We start from the raw sequence: 15,041 nt of genomic DNA on the forward strand, positions 1-15,041 counted from the left end.
CAGCACATTCCATAAGGAGACAGGTCCTGGGCCGCTGACCCTGTTCACCCCCACATGGCTATGTCCTGTATCCGCAGATGCTGCTGCCACATTTGTACAACAGCAGATGAGAAACCCACGACTGTCCTTTACACGTACAGAACGTCTCCCATCCTGTTACAGCCCACAAAGCGTCCTCAGGCTCTATCATGCTAGATTCTGTGCTGGCTTCTAAAGACACAGAGTTAAAACGTTAATTCCTACCCTCACATCACTTATAATCTGATAGAAACAGGCAGAAGCAACTTCCCGTTACACAAACCAGATGAATAAGCGCCCTGTATGTCCTCAGAGAATGAGAAGAGGACCTGCCTGCATTCACAGCCCGAAGGTACCATGAGTACACGGAATGTAAATTCTGAATAAATGCAGATTTAGGGATAAGAAGAGTCTCCACCCAGGAGAGGAAATCTGAACAGGGCCCCACAACGGAGTGGGATTTTGATCGAGTTTCTACTTGAGCTGCTTGCTGTCAGTGGATCTGTTTTACCTTCCGGAGGAGATGCTGTTATTTTCCTCTTGACTGTGTTTCTACGTGTCTATTTAGATGTCACTCTATTATGGACATTTAAGAACTGACAATAGCTTTCCAATCTGTGTTGCTGAATAAAATTGTTATTTTTGTGGAGGGCTTCCCGGGCTGGTAAATAGCTTCATCCCTCTCCAGGAAGTTAATCAGTTCAACAGAACTTTGGTAAAGCCGCAAAACGCTCTGCAGTCTATTCTCGGGTTTCAACACCAGCCCACGTTCTCCTGGGGCACCATGTAGACGCCCGGGGTGGCGTGTGTGGCGCTGCTTGTTTACCCATCCTCTCAAACAGCTTACAGCCTGAGCAGTCTTTGCATTAAGGGGAAAATTTTACATCAACTTATCACATAACTTGAGACTCATATAAATCCTTAAAGCAAAAACTAACTTCAAGACTCCTTATAAATGTACTTGACATATAGTGAATTGTGAAGAAATGTGAATGAATGAATGAATGAATGGTAAAACTTCTTGGATTTTGCTCAAAAGACTTTTTTTTTTTTTTAAGGAAAAAGTAACTTTTGAAATGGGTCTCAACGGAACTCCCAGACTTTGGAGACAGGATTGATAAGGAATTCCAGGCAAGGGACAGCTCATAAACTCTCATGAGCCAGGTGTGTGAGGAGCAGGGGGAGAGAAATGGATATTTGTGGGGTTTTTTGATTTTTTTGTTTGTTTGTTTTTTCAGGCTAAGCCACACGACATGCGGGATCTTAGTTCCCCTACCAGGGATTGAACCCGTGCCCCCTGTAGTGGAAGTGCAGAGTCCTAACCAGCTGAGAGGTGGTTTTAACTGCTGGGCTCTGGAATTTAAATGTGATCTATAGGTAACTGGGAGGAAATAGGATTTTAGAGCAAGGAAGTAACAAGATGAAAATAGTGCTTGCAAAATAATTTCTGCTTACCAAGTGGACTGGTTTCAGGGCAAAGACTACGGCAGGCTGACTAGCACATGGCAAAGTCAGGAATGGAGCTGTCTGGTAACAAAGAGATGACAATGCCAATGTGCGGGGCACACGGAGGGTCCACAGCGCTTGATGCCTATACGGGCACGTGGGGTAAAGAACCAGGAGTCACGACATGGGGCATCCTTCCACTGACTGTTCTGGTCAAATCTGCCTCTCTCTGAACAAGGATGGTGTTGAGCTGCTTTAAGTGTGTCCTACAGAGAATCAGACCCACGAGACTCAAGTAAAGGCAAGAGATCAATATTTCTGGCCAGGGGTGGACCAGTGCTCTGTGAAGCTACGAGAGTAAGTATGTCCAAACGCCACCTAAAGACCAGATGCTGAGAAAGCAGCTTTTCCTCCTCTGCTAAACAGGAGGAATTTCCCAAAAAAGAAACCCAGATTAAGAGGACTCTCAGGTCCCTGTTATATCTATGATCACAGGTACGTGACAAAATAACAGAACTGAATATTTAACATACTTGTATCCTAAGTATCTTAGTTATGTTCAGGCTGCTATAACCAAACGCCACAGACTGCGTGGCTTACAAACAACAGACGTTTATTTCCCACAGCTCTGGAGGCTGGACATCTAAGATCACGGTGCCAGCACAGTCCTGTTCTGGTGTGGGCTTCCCTCTGGGCTGCAGACTCTCCACCATGTCCTCCTGTGGCGGAAGGGGCAGAGCGTGTCCCTGGAGCTTCTTCTGTAAAGGGCGCTAATCCCATTCATGAGGGTACCACCCTCAAGACTTCAGCACGTACAGAGGCCCCACCTCCTAGTACCATCACATCGGCCACCAGGAGTTCAACATATGAACTTGGGGGCAGGACACACACACAGAGACCACAGCACTGGGCTATCGTGCGTGGACCAGCGTGGAGAGGACACTCTGGTGCTCATGAATCACGCGGTCCCGAGGAGCACTGCATGTTTCTGAACTTCGCTGAGTATTCACAACGCATGAACACTTTCTCAGCCTGCAGTGATGCAGCAGACACTTAGTAGGTTGGAGAATAAACTCGAAGGTCTAATCTCCATAGGTGTCCTCTCTCTCTAATGTGTGTGTTCTCTTTCGGTGTCGTTATCACTTGACATTTTGGTCTCTTCCCTTATTGTTATTCATTGAAGACTTTCCCTGGTTTCTAGGGAAACATTCTAATATTCCACCAGACAGCCATGTTCCCTTCTAACTTTCCCACGGCCCAATTTCCCTCCACCAACTTCCCTGTTCCATTTACGACCCCATCATTGTAAAGAAAGGTCTAGAGTCTGATAGAACAGGTGGACTTGGGTTTTACACCTAGTATGTGTCTGGTCACGTGGTTGCCCTTTGTATGAGGTTAACCTCTTTTGAGTCTTGTACGCTTGTCAACACCATGAAGACTCTATACCTTCTCTGTAGGTGCGCGCCTCCAGCACCGGGCTCCCAGAGCAGACCTTCCACAGATGATGGCCTTAACTTTTCAGCTGGTCTTTGTAGAAAAGCAATGCCTCCACTGCCAATGAACTGACAAAGTGTAACAGCCATTAATAATTAAACAACAGACCACGTACACACAGCAACCTAAAGAATTTATCTTTCACTTGATTCAAAATAACAGCATTTTAAATGCACCAAATAACTGGTAACTTAACCATTTAAATTACAGTCAACAGTGGCCTCTTGAACTTCAAAATAAATTGTGTTATATTCTCACAAATAGAATCTGTGTACAGGAGTATTTATTTTAGAGAGGGGAATATCCCTATATCTATCCTTCCAGAAGCCTACACAATTTTTGTGAACAAGGGGTATAAAACAACTGAAATCCCAGCTGCTTTTTCCCGAGGATGCCCTCTCCTCTCCCTCTTCTTTTTTAGAAGGCAGCGAGCCCGGTCAGGAGCCTGGCTCTGTCAGACAGCGCGGGAGGTCTCGGCGGCTGGCTCTCCCCAGTCCCAGGAGACCTGCTCAAGGTCAGCCGAGCCGGCTTCGAGGAGCCACCCGACGGTTCTGGTGGAACCTGAGCTCTGAGTCACTCGCTTGGCAAAGAGCTGATGTGGGAAAAGGCAGAAGTCAGAGATGCTGGCATGAAAGGTAGATGAGTCATGGATGAGAAACAGATCCCTTGCTGCGGAGGACCAGTGTGAGGAAACACTGAGATGGAGAGAAGCGGTCTGTGGAAAGCTAGCAGGTACACTCAGTCAGGACCATTTAACACACAAATGTGCAAAGTTGTTTCTGCTCCCAGCAAGCTCAAGTCTCCAGCTCTCACACTATAAAAGAACAAAACTCCATCCCAGAGAGGTTTTGAAAAAGGCAACTTTCCAGAAGAAACTGACTTTATCAATTACTTAAGTTTGATTAAGATAAGGTGCAACTAAAACCAAGGGGAACATTGCAACTTACTTCCTGAAGCTGCAGTCACACAAGTAACACAGAGGTTGGTGGTTGTGTGTCCCGGGAAAGGTGACCTACATGTACATTACACAGGAGGACTGAGGTTCTAGGTTGAAAAGACTCAAAAATTTGACCCAAAGAACATTACAAGGTCATTTTATGCCTGCATTTTCTTTTTTAGTTTCCTTAAAGAAGGGATCACTTTAAAAAAAAGACCCATCTTGTATAAAAACATAATAATCTTAAATACACATATTGGCGAAAAATGTTAATGACAATAATATTACGTATTCCTCATAAGGTGACTTATCTGTCATTTACAAACTCAGGAATGAACAAAGTTTTAATGAACTTTAAATGTGAAAATAGCCTAAAACAACTGAAGACATTTGGATAACGAGACAAAAACTGTGCTTTTCACAACAATCTTTAGAGCACCTTTTTGTTTGTTTCTATCTTCTTTAGGGGAAACTGATATAAAAACAATTTAAAATAACCGGCACACAATGACCTGGCATTATTTGAGAATTAGATACACAGGCCCAGATTTAGAGTCTACAGCCTGGGTGACACTGTGTTAATGAGTGACAGGGCTGAATCCTTTCTAATCTTCCTGATGCAGGACCTGGCCAAATAATAGCATCGACAAAGCTCAAGACCATTATGCCTGTGAAGGTAACTCACTATTTTCTCCAGGTAGCTCGTCCGGGAGGGAAGAAGGAGGGGCCCCCACTTCTCCAGGCCCACGCTCCCCCAGGCACTTCCCATGGCTGTGTCACGTGACCTTCCCCCCAATCGCTACGAGCATGTTCGTATCTGTACTTGGCACGTGGGAAACTGAGGCTTAGAGGTGAAGTCCACTGGCAGGGCTAGTACGCAGGGGAGCTGAGGTTACACCCGTGTCTACTCACGCCACAGTTCTTTCCTGGCCACTAGGGCAGGCAATTCACCTGCTCTCAGGAGCCAGCTGGGTGGGAGGAGGGCTGCAGGGAGTCATGAGAGGGACCAAGGGGCCCCTGATTGCTGGGGACCTGTCCTGCTCTGAGCACGTGAGAGTCCCATGCTCCAAAAAACCTCTCACTTGTGGGCAAATCGAGATGGGTAGCCTCCTAGAACAAGCAGAGTGGGGAAGACAGGCCCTGTTAGGGGCAATCCTCAGTAAATTACGACCTGGGGGCTGGGGATGGGAGATGCTGAGTTCTTTGCAGCCAAAAGGAGCCCAGGCTTTCATATCAGAACTTCTTACATCTGTGATAAGGGAACATGGTGATAAGACTGATGGATTTCAGGGTGTCTCACTGATATGTGTTGTTGGCTTTTGCTTTAATCCTCTTTCCACAGGCTGCAGAATTCCACCTGGCAGAGGCTGATTCTTACTCGTCAGACTAAGTTAGATGCTAAGATTCCTGGAGACCAGTATCATCTACCCAACAAAGTTCTGCATGCTGCAGTCATTAACAACTGTAAAATGCATAGCGTGCTATCCAGGTAATGGTACGTTATGCACGGATGCTGGAAAAGAGGCTCGAGAAAGGCTGTCCATCAAACCACAGCATGCGGTCACTCGGGAACACGGGCGCCGAGGTTAAGACTTAGTGACCTCACAAGGGCTGCTCTTTACCACTCGTCAAGTCCTCGCAGACATGAGTTAACTGCAGGGCTATCTGTCAATTTCCTAAACACTCCTAACCTCCTCATTGGGTGACACTGAGCTCTCAGCCCCTCTGTCAAAGGGGAGGAACCATCTGGACCTTGACCACTGCTTATCCGCTTCCTTAGCTGCTTCATGGGAAGAGGGGTCTGGCTAAAGGATGTTTCCAGGCTGGCCATCAGGAAGGAACCCGGGAGTGGTGTGGACGTGCGACAAGCCACCCAGCAATGTCCTTCGCGGACACACATTCCCACATCTGCTGGCCATCCTCCAACACCTGCCCCACCCTCTCGGCCTGTCCCCTGGCTGGCATCTAGGTTCTGCCCTCCTGACGTGACCTCCCTTGTGAGGCCATCCGGCAAACATCTCTCTGCTCCAAACTCCCGGGCATTTGCTGTTGGCCCCACAGCATGAGGCCTGCCAGAAATGCCACGTCGCTCCCCAAGCACAGACAGGGCACTTCTCACTGTTCACTTGTTTCATATTGTCTTCAAGTCCATGCACTTCTAGATACCAGGGAGATTACTAGTAAATATTACACAGCCCTTAAAAGCCTAGAACTGCTAGTAGACATGTAGACAGCAACACAGAAACCCCTGGGGAAGGAAATCATCATCACAGTTATTTTGGTCCTGCAGGACCTCAAAAGCAGGACTCTTTTTTTTTTTTTTTTTTTTTTGCAAGATAGCAAAATATCTGAAACCTCAGCCTCTTTATTTTAGTGTAATACTGACATAGGTTTTCAGAGAGAATCAATACCTTCTGCTCAGGATGGATGACAGCAAAGCAATATACTTACTTGAAAGAGGACTGACTATTTTATGGATTGCAGGCAGAAGTCACAGGGAATCCTTCCTCTCTTAAAGTGCTCTATGCTGCACAAAATATCTAAAAATAGAGGAAAGAAAAGATTGCTATTGCTTTTTTATTTGACAAAAAAGGCAAGCTATTATATATAGACAACAACAGAAAATGATAATTCTTTTAAAAATTGGTCAATAAATTAAAAAAAAAAAACAGATAACAAACACGGAGGTAAACCAAACTGTGTTAGCTTTTACATACACTTCTCATTTAGAAGCTAAGTGTTTTGCTCACCTTGACTATTTTTTGAAGGAGACACTTAACCACAGACAGCACGTATAAAGATAGAAGAATATAAACACCAGGTTGTGGGAAGTCACACAAACAAAGGTTGACAGGGCGTCATCCCATCTGCAGAACCACTGCTCTGCCCATCAGAGGCCTAGTCGACGCAGCGGTGACAGGGTGTCAGGGTCTCAGGGGGCCTTAGAGCCCAGCGGGAAGAACCCCGTTTCAGTCCAGGACACAGAGGGCCACTCAGGGCAAGGGCTCGGCCCAGAGCACCCAGGGGGCTGGGGCAGAGCTGCTGATGCCACGGGGCCCCCTTCACGGCACTGCAGCCTGCCAGGCCAGTAGTCATTCATTCATTCATTCTCCAGGACCGACGGAGCACTTCCTATGGACCAAATTCTGCTCCAGGCTCTGGGGGTTAAGACCAAGTCTCTGAACTCAGAGTTTCCATTCCAGAGAGGAGACACTAAACATGACAGATACTGCCACAGGCTGTCCCACTGGAATGGCAGCTGGGGACATCTGAGCACCAGCTTCCTATGCTGCCCCTGCTCGGGGCCCCAGCTGCCTCCCTGCCCGGAGGGTGCTCCCCACCCGCACAGACCCAAGGCACACAGGAGGGTGGCTGAGTCTGTGGCAGATGACATCAGGGAGGCTGATGAGGGGTAGAGCCTTGGAGAACATCTACTTAAAAGGTGGGTAGAAAAGGCATCTGGGAAGGAAGAGCCAAAGACGGGAGGCCAGCAGGGTCGGGGGCTGCCGACTCCACCCTTGGCTCTGAAGGGGAACACTTCCAACTCAGTGGGGGTGGGGGGTGGGGAGTCAGGACAGAGGGAAAAGCAAAGACGGCTCTTCTGCCAGGCTGTGCAAAAGTCAGTGTGCAAGCCTGACAGGGTAGGACACTAGAGAATCTGGACCACAGGTCCCAAAGTATCAGAAATGCAGGGTCTGGTTCCGTGTAGACATTTTCCTGGTGGCAAGAGCAAACGCAAGTGTGTGACTCTTAAGAGTGACTTCCCCTCCAAATCTGGCAAGGTTGAAAATCTGTCTAAATTCCATCAAATGTATAAGGAGAGCAGAAGGCCTTAATCATAGCAAGGTCAAATGCAAGTGTTATACTCCAAATCCAGAATTTACAAGCTTGTCTTTAACGAGCACGTACAAAATAAATGGCTGAAATAAATAAAAGAGCTAATTAAATAAATAAAGCAGTTAACAGGCATCCGATAGCAAAGGATAATTCCTGGCAATGCAACCACTTCCAAAAGCAATCCCTGAATTACTTAAGAGTACAACAGTAAGGAAGGTATTTTGCGATTCCTTTAAGATGCATTTTTAAATTACTGAACACATGAAAAAAATCTTGTTAATCCCACATGATATAAATCTATTGAAATAAAAACACTTCCATGCAGCAATCTAGTGTGCATTCTGAGAAGGGTTAGGAGGAGGAAGAAAAGACATGACAGTTTCTATTTACGGCATTTAATACTACAGATCACACATAGAACAAGGGACTGAAAGTCAATATCAACTATGAACCAGGTCTGTGGCCCACTCTGACTCCTGCTTGATATTAAGAGCAGTGCCTGTGGTGCAAGAAAGTTCTGGATCAGGACTGAAGTCTTTCCCACCAGACCCCAGCCACTCCTCCGCAGGATCCCCAAGCTGGGTCCCTCCCTTCTGCTCCCTGCACCCCATTATTATTTACTTTATGACCTCTCCTCCACAATCTGCCACTTCCTGCAGAGAGGGCTCTGCCTTCTTTCCTTTTTCCAAGGCTTAGCGCAGAACCCAGCACATGGTAGGTGCCCGTAATAATAGAACAAATAACGAAAGAAAACCTAAACACACTTACATGAGGCCTGATGGTTCCTCAAATATTTTTCCAACCCAGGCAGGTTTTGGAGAGTCAACCCTGAAATACTTCTCTTTGCTGATGACAGACTTTCCTCAGTGCTTCTGACAACACAGATGCCCAGGGGACCAGCCAGAGAGCCACCTGCAGGTACCACCCGCAACTCTTCACCCCACGGTCTGGACTGCCCGTCACTCCTTCCTTTTTACTAGAACTTTCAGGCCCTGTTCAGCCCGGTTGCTTTGCGGCACATCTTATTCTACATGGAAAGACTTTTCATTTTTAAACTGATTACCATTTTTCCTGCTGTGATTATAAAACCCTAGAAGAAAAAGTTAGAAAGTATCACGTGTAGAATATAATGTTTTAATTTTTAGAATATAATGTTTTAATTTTTAGAATATAATGTTTTAATTTTTAAACACTATATGTTTTCTACCCTAGTTCATGCTTACAGACCTATTTTTGCTTGGTTAGAAATGTCATTCATCGGTAAAGAGCTATGGAATTATAAGAACAAAATTTTAAAGTACCCAAGGCATTTATTTTTACTTTCTTATCTCAGAAATACATAAAGATAAAAAAAAAGTTAAGATGTGATTCATCTGAAGATAAAAGTGCAGATTTTTGTTACTCTGCAAAAACATAAATAACATTTTATTTAGTGCTATTAGAAAAATGCCCCTTTCGTGTGCGTTCAAAGGCCCTTTGGGATATCATGGTAAACGACACAACATTCACACACGGTTATGTTTATATTTACACTTTTAAGAAGTTCCTTTTAGACACAGAAAGTCTTAAGATCCAACCCCGAGAATCAGCCAGGACCGCTTCCCACGGCTTCCCGTGACGCACAGCCTAACGCGATGCTCACGAGGAAGGCGCACTGGGCTTGTGCTTGACAACAATAATTTACTTTTAAGGCAGCCGACTTCTTAGAATGCTCTAAGACCCAGGTAATTCAGGAGGTGTTTCATAAGATTATGAGCGGGAAGAGGGAGAGACAACGATGGGATCACATCAACTGATTCTTCCCGGAGTCAGGGTCCAAGCCCGTCTGTGGACAGGAGGTTATTTTCCACGTCTGCACAGGGAGCATGTCAGGCAGAGAACGAACAGGCAGGAGGGGTCTGGGCAGGTGAGGAAGAGCAGAGCCGAAACTGTGCTGTGCCCTCCAACCCCCCTGTCACCCATGCAACCTTGTGAAATGTGACCCGGGCGTGGTTTGCATCACCCGGGAGGCCAAAGAGGAAGTCAGCGCTCCCCGCAGGGTGACCCCTCCAGTGCTCATTTCACCAGACAGGGTATCTCAAACCCCAGACGCCAGATGACAATGAACTACATTTAACTTGCTTATTATAGGCGAGACCCTATCACAACAAATGACAAACTTTTAGAATATGCCTTGTTGTTTCCTTCAAACTGTCATTTGGGAGAAACAGTACCGCCCCCCCCGGAATGGACCAGGGAGGGAATCTGAAGGGGCTGGGGGTAGGGATGGGGTGGGAAGCACAGCTAGTATTCTGAAGTTTTCCTCGACCAATCCGCCGAATCCCCTGAACCAGATTACAGTTTCAAATCAAAGCAGCTACTTTAACCAGATTCTTAAAGGGCAAGGTCTGGCTTTTCAGGAGCAGGGAGATAATTCCTGACGGCTTTCAGATACCAGCAGGGCTCTCCACCGATCCCAGACGCATGGTGGCAGCCAGCCAGCCCTGTGACTCAATACACAAGTTTCTGTGGTCTCTCTCCATCGTCTGATACGGTGAAGACATCCATTTTCAAGTTTGAGGGCTAAATGGTGGTCAGGGGCTCTTCCCTAATAAAACAGAACTCTATGGAGAAGGTATGCTGAGAAGCAGACACTTGCATTGCATTTGTTTGCATTTCTTTAAGCTCAGCCTTGGCCGTTTAAATATTTTCCCTTCTGAATGTATCCTCTTTATCACAGAATTCAACATTACTTATTGCTTGATTTGGAAAATCATCCAGAAGACCATGAATAGAAATGTTAAAATGTTATCAAACATTAGTCAAAGTGGTAGCAACCCCACCTTCTGTGGTGTCAACTCCCAAAACAACCTCCCTGTTAAACAAAGCTCGAGTCAAAAATTCTGTTTGGCACTGGCCGAATACACACCTAGAAGTGTTTCTGGCAGAATGGGATATGCTAACATCCACTGTATGAAAAAGGCTTCATGGAAACTACATAAGGGGAAACAAAGAGAGCCATCCAAAATGAAGGCTGCACACATCTTTGAAGAAACAATAGACATTACTTCTGCTGAGACCCTGCGCTCACACCAGGAGACCCACTGCTCCGTTGTAATTAAAGTGCGGTTCTCTGAACTCTCCTCCACGGCTCATTATTCAGCAGAGTCCAGACCCCATGCAAACAAAGTCCACCGGGGACTGAAACGCATCTCCAAAGACACCTAAATGGATGCAACATCGGGCTTTCCCAAACAGCAGAGAACCAATAAGAATCGCTCCCCAGCACATGCACTCTCGAATCCAGGTAAAAACAAGATTCCTGCATTAAGAGGATGCCTGTTTACCAGCCCAGCGTTCTCCGGGAGAACGTATTTTACATGAAACGCTGGAGTACTCGTGATATTAACAAAAGCAAGATCAAATTAAACAGATGACATGATGAACATGCTTCATTTCATGCATGGCCGTGTTTTTCAGGAGAGATAAAGACTCAAAGTAATTACCATGAACTGAAACTTCTTCCCTGATCTCCTCCGGCAGCCCTGCTCTCACAACAAAGACAGTCGCCTTCTCCTCGGTGCCTGATTCCTCCTGTAACGTTAGCAGCAAAGCACCTCCACCGTGGCCAGGACGCAGCAGAGTATCTCTGTATCCCTGTCTCCAATGCAGCATAAAGAGTACTGTGGAAACCTATCAAACCGGCAGCAGCGAGGCTAGCGACCAATGAGCAGCAGCCGGGCGGAATCCCGCACATGCTCGCTGAGGCTCAGGCTGTCACCAGCGTTTAGCAGGCTGCTAATCTAATTATAGCTAGTTTGCTAGCACAGAGCGATTGGAGCAAGGCAAAGGAGCAAATTAAATTTTAATAAATGAAACCCCGCAGACAAAATCATCTTGATTTCCTGTCGTTTTGAGGATTAATGTGTCACCTGATAAACCAGAAGTGATTTTTAAAGTGCATTCTTGCTTTTTTTCCAATCGAGAGAAACAAGAGAAATGATCTAGAGACATAAGAGTGGTTAAATCAATGTATTGTATGACCGGCTTCCTTAAACTTAACAGATTCCTAAGAATATAAAAAAGAATGTATATATATGCATAACTGAATCACTTTGCTGTACAGCAGAGATTAACACAGCACTGTAAATCAACTATACTTCTATTACATAAATTACAAAAAAATAAATTCCACAGATTTCAGCACTGAGGAATAAATAATAAAGTCACTAGCAGGACGATATTAGGGGTAGTGCCATAAAATCAGAGCCTTCGCTTTATTCACTCTGATTAGCGATTTGCCACTTATTTGTCCTAAAGTGCTAATTAGTCTCTCAATATAGTTTGAAATACCATGCAAATTCCCCCCCGTCGTGCAAATGCACTAATCAAGGTGTCAAAAATCATCACCTTGACTACAGTGATGAATAATAACTCAGAGGTACAAGAGATGGAAAAGGAGTATCAGAAGTCATTGTAAAAGGAAAAATTAAGGAAATCCGCTCATGGCACAATTCAATGGTAAAAATAGTCCTAGAAGCCAAATCTCGCCAGAGGCACAGAAGAAAACCACTCATTCCAATAGCCAGGCTTCCTGGACCAGCTACTCCCTCCTGTGTGACTCGGGGCAAGTGACTGAATGTCTCTGAGTCTCAGAGGCAATAGTGGGCGGCGCCTCGCAGCATCCCTGCCAGGAGATATGCGCACTCAGCTCTCAGCGTGGGGCCTGCCACAGAGTGAGTTCTAAATTAAGCTCTTATTAATAGCAGCAGTCTTTTCACAACACCGCTGTCTCCCTTCTTTTCTGGTATCAGACTATTCAAAAAAGAAGTATCTGAACTTCTCCAGTGTACAGCTTTGTCAGAAGCACCATTTAGAAGTAATTAATGGTGACGAGCCCACAGCAGACATGATTAATCAGACAGAACCATTATTGGCATTCACTGTAGTAACAAACATTATGTCACCTACTTCTTTCTGGATGTATGTCACTCATTTCAGTTGATTCTATATGAACCGACCTCAAAAGGAACTGTCAGGAAATTGGGGTTTAAAATTGCATCTTGTTCATGATTTGCAATAGAGACTAAATACTATTATATACATCTGAAAAAGTGTTTTCGATGGAATATAAACTGGGGAAAGTCTGTAATGAGGAGGTTGATTAAATTTAAAATGACACACATGTGAAAAGGGGAGAGGAGAGAGTTCAGCTGGTCAAATGCGACTTTTGTCCCTGTATCCATTTATTTATTTGTTTTCCCTTCAAGTCATTTCTTTCTTCTCAATATGTTCTATGAAATTAACAGTCCTTCAATGGTGTTAATCAAATCGGTTAATCTTCTTTTCCATAATTCCCCCAAATCGGTATATGTTCTACCAGTCAAGTTCCAATCCAATGTTCTCATTTCTGTAGTTTTGTTGTGCTTTGTTTTTTCTTTGAACACCTTTACAAAAAGCTGACATGCTCAACAGGCATTATGATTTGCTCTGAGGAACCAAAGATTCCCTGGGATTAATTAGTAGCTGTGGAAAAAAAAATACTGACTACGGGGCATCCTTCATCCTTCCATCTTTGGGTACCACAAACTGTATGGGAAATAAACTAAGGAAAGGAAAGGCCTGGCCCATAAACGTCAGGGGAAAGCACAGAAACTCCTGGTCTAGACATCCAAGAGTAAAAAAGTGTGTAGAAATGTAGACACGGACATCAATTGTGAGAAAGCATGATAGAGACAAATTGCCTAAAATGACTGTCACGTGTGCAACCTCGAGCAGCGTGCCTGTGGATTATCAAAGTGCCACCCGCATTATCAGGAGCTAAAATCCAAGAGGAATTGGCTTCAGCGATTGGGCCTAAGGCAGGGCTCCCTGGAGGCTGCCAGGGTACAGACAGCTACCACTCGCAGCATTATCTGGGAAACGCCAACAGCTCTTCCTCATCATGTAACAGACTGCTGGCTCAAAAAAGGGGCCCTTTTTCAAAGCTGTTTGATTAATTTGTCTCATGCCTGTTTTGTGTAAGACATTACATAGACTAAGAGAAAAGAAGCAACTGATCCTTTCTCAGGTCTTATCTTTCAACACCTGGAGAGCCCCATATTAGTTTGAGTAACAGTTCATTGTGGACGGTTCTTATGGCCACTCTGCTGGGGGAGCCTAGATTTTTTTTTTTTAACCTCTGGAAGGAGCACTTTTTTCTTTGAACTTCAGTCAACTCTGCCCTGATTCTGAAACATCATGCACACACTCAAGGAAGAGTTTGGGGCACCTACTCTGTGTAAGGACCGTACTGGACACTGGGGACACTACAGGGAGGAGACAGGGGGCCTCTGATTCTCAACGGAGCTTCCAGTCCAATGAGGGAGAGAAACGGTCAGCAGTGCATCAACACAGGGGCAATTATGATGTGGGGCAAAGTGCTGTGAAAGCACACAAGTCAGGGGGATCGTCTGGTCTGCAGCTGAAGGATGCTTCTGGCTGGACGTGGGTGGTGCTGAGGGGGCTGTGAAGTCCTGGAGAGGCGGGCGGGGACAGGGGACCCAGGAGGGAGGCGGGGGCACAGCTGCAAACAGCAGACTCAGGAGGAGGAAAGAGTTTGGTCTGAGCCTCTGGAAATCCGCCTGCGGATACATTCCTCTGGCTCCTCTTCTTTCTAGTTGTCTTCCAAGTCACACCCTCACTTTCCCTTCTCTGCACCAGGAGTGAAAACACGTACATTTCACATTGGCTGCAGGGGGCGAGGGGCAGCTGACAGTCACCCAGAATCGTCTACTCCCTTGAAGGGGGCTCCACAAGTTCTGCTTTGATTCTCTAACCTCGGAGGATGAGGAAAGGAAATAGAGATAACACAGAGGCCCTTCTGTGTATCAAGATGGCCCAGGTAGACCGCTGTTACAGTTTTCTTCTCTTCGAAAAGAAATCAGGGTTCACATGCTAAAAACGGTTCTAAGCCCATGGCTCCAAGATAACTTTAGACTGGTCAGAATATTCCCGCTGGAACTGGCTCAGTTTTGGTTATTGGTCAAGCTCCGTCTTGCTGGAAGGGACCCGGGGAGCTGTCTGCTCTGAGATCTGACCGTGCGCTGGGCCCTCCAGGGCTGGCATGCCTCCCATCTGGCCTGGCTGGCTCTCCTCCCCCAGTTCTGCCGAGGCGGGAAGGAGGGACCAGCATCCAGGAGGGTCCCGCAGGAGCCACAGACCCCAGCCCATGTGAAGGGGGCAGGCTGGTGGATGTTGGAACACATGGCTTGTGGCATTTCCATTGTGGTATTTCAGGCCACCAGTGGGAAGTGGCTGTCCCTGGAACTGGACAGAGATGCCAACACTT

General features: G+C 46.0%; 1 protein-coding gene across 4 annotated transcripts in view; it reads right to left on the minus strand.

Moving 5' to 3' along the window:
- Window positions 1-15,041, minus strand: part of FAM110B (family with sequence similarity 110 member B) — a 134,589-nt gene that overhangs the window by 49,702 nt on the left and 69,846 nt on the right. Inside the window, exons 1-2 of one of the 4 annotated variants that reach the window (XM_057737582.1) lie at window positions 11,218-11,357; window positions 6,347-6,435 (exon numbers count right to left, since the gene is read on the minus strand). The exons of 1 other annotated variant lie outside the window; for it this stretch is intronic. The gene's annotated coding sequence lies outside the window, so the exon portion shown is untranslated. Of the gene's footprint in view, window positions 1-2,910; window positions 3,027-6,346; window positions 6,436-11,217; window positions 11,358-15,041 lie in introns of those variants that run through there. 2 more of the 4 variants (XM_057737580.1, XM_057737583.1) reach the window with 2 other exon arrangements.

The sequence above is a fragment of the Hippopotamus amphibius genome, chromosome 5 (genome assembly GCF_030028045.1).
Source record: "Hippopotamus amphibius kiboko isolate mHipAmp2 chromosome 5, mHipAmp2.hap2, whole genome shotgun sequence".
NCBI lineage: Eukaryota > Metazoa > Chordata > Mammalia > Artiodactyla > Hippopotamidae > Hippopotamus > Hippopotamus amphibius.